This window comes from Sinocyclocheilus grahami, unplaced genomic scaffold, assembly GCF_001515645.1.
Source record: "Sinocyclocheilus grahami isolate Dianchi unplaced genomic scaffold, SAMN03320097.WGS_v1.1 scaffold788.1, whole genome shotgun sequence".
In the NCBI taxonomy this organism is placed as follows: domain Eukaryota; kingdom Metazoa; phylum Chordata; class Actinopteri; order Cypriniformes; family Cyprinidae; genus Sinocyclocheilus; species Sinocyclocheilus grahami.
Window position 1 is genome coordinate 69,844 of NW_015505967.1, and position 1,618 is coordinate 71,461.

At 34.9% G+C, this 1,618-nt stretch overlaps 1 long non-coding RNA gene across 1 annotated transcript in view; it reads right to left on the bottom strand.

The window, feature by feature from the left end:
• The window catches only part of LOC107561703 (uncharacterized), a 9,411-nt gene extending 8,490 nt beyond the window's left edge, over positions 1 to 921 (bottom strand). The window contains exons 1-2 of the long non-coding RNA XR_001605893.1: positions 846 to 921; positions 11 to 102 (exon numbers count right to left, since the gene is read on the bottom strand). This is a non-coding gene — a long non-coding RNA (uncharacterized lncRNA). The remainder of the gene's footprint in view (positions 1 to 10; positions 103 to 845) is intronic.
• Between the last annotated feature and the right edge of the window lie 697 nt (positions 922 to 1,618).

Sequence of the window (1,618 nt, forward strand, 5' to 3'; positions counted from 1 at the left end):
AATTACTTACAAAACATGTCTTGTAAAATCAGTAAGGTCCTTTTCAAGGAAGAGTGGAAGGCCGTGGAGAACTGCTGTTCATCGCCCATTGATGTCAGATGTCTCTACAATTATTAAAAAAACTCATATTTAATATCACTCAAAGCACAAGCATTCAGCATAACATATAATGAATATCTACTTATTCTGTGCAGGGTTTCACAAAACTGCAAAGTATGATTTTTCATTAAGCACACCTATGTGAATAAGCATATACTATGTGGAAACATGGAATTGGAGAATTTTCATATTCTATAGCTTCCATATTTTAATAAGTTTTTCAGCAGTTGAGCTCTCTTTTCACTCAATAAACAAGCAGAACTTCCACTTCCACTGCATGAGTTTAAGTCCCCCAAAAAAGAGCACATAGAATATGACAAGAAAATGGTTATAATTAGTGCTGGGCATTGAAACTATTTTAAATTAAGTTTCTACTCGAAATAATTTTCTGAAATATAAACATTTAAACAGTGGTTGTGATGATAACTTGTTTTCATAACATTTGTTCAAACATTAAATGCTGAAAAACGGATTACATAAGACATGATACATTTAATTAAGTTGTACTGTATCGCTCAACATACTTTATGATGCTTACTCACGTTTATTTCATGTTATAACTAGCAGTAAAGAGGAAGATCGATGTTTGTAATCTAGCTTGTAAGCCACTGGCTAGCTAGTACGCTAACTGACGGTTACAGTAATGCTTGTCAGTAAAAACTAATAAAATCTGCCTTTTCTTTTCCTCATAAACTATATTGTCACAGTGTGTGCTATCGTTTTTAAGTAGATCACCAAAAACTTACCTAATCCTGCAGCCACATTTCAAATACGATCTGACTCTGAAGTTCAGTTCGTTGTCTTCTTCTGGTGATGTTTTGTTTAAACCAACCTTCCGCCACCTATTGGTGCACTTCCGCCACCTACTGGTCTAGAGTTATTAGGGCACATAGTGGGATTTAATCCAACAAACTAGATGCTCTTAAGTACTGTTTACTAAAGTTGCTTAGTTTAACTATTGCATCCACCTGAAAGTTCACATAACACAGTGCAATTAAGTAAATTCAACAAATTTGTAAAAATCGGTTATGTTTACTCGCTTTTCTTAAGTAGATTCAGTGATTAATTTTTACAGTGGGTGATAATTGAGATGACTCCCCATTTAAATGAACAAAGTGGTAGCGATCGGACAGGTAGGATCTAAACCATCTTAAAGCCTGCCCTTGAATACCTGTATAGTTTTGTATTCAATCTATGAGTATGTCATGATCTATAGTGTCGAACACATCACTAAGATCAAGTAAAACTAGCAATGAGATACAGCCTTGGTCTGACGCAAGAAGCAAGTCGTTTGTAATTTTAACAAGTGCAGTTTCTGTGCTATGGTGGGGCCTGAAACCTGAATGAAATTCTTCATAGAGATAATTTTTTTTGCAGGAAGGAGCACAATTGAGAAGACACAACTTTTTCTAAAATTTTAGACATAAAAGGAAGATTTGAGATGGGTCTGTAATTAGCCAGTTCACTAGGATCTAGTTGTGGTTTCTTAATAAGAGGCTTAATGACCGCCAGCTTGAAT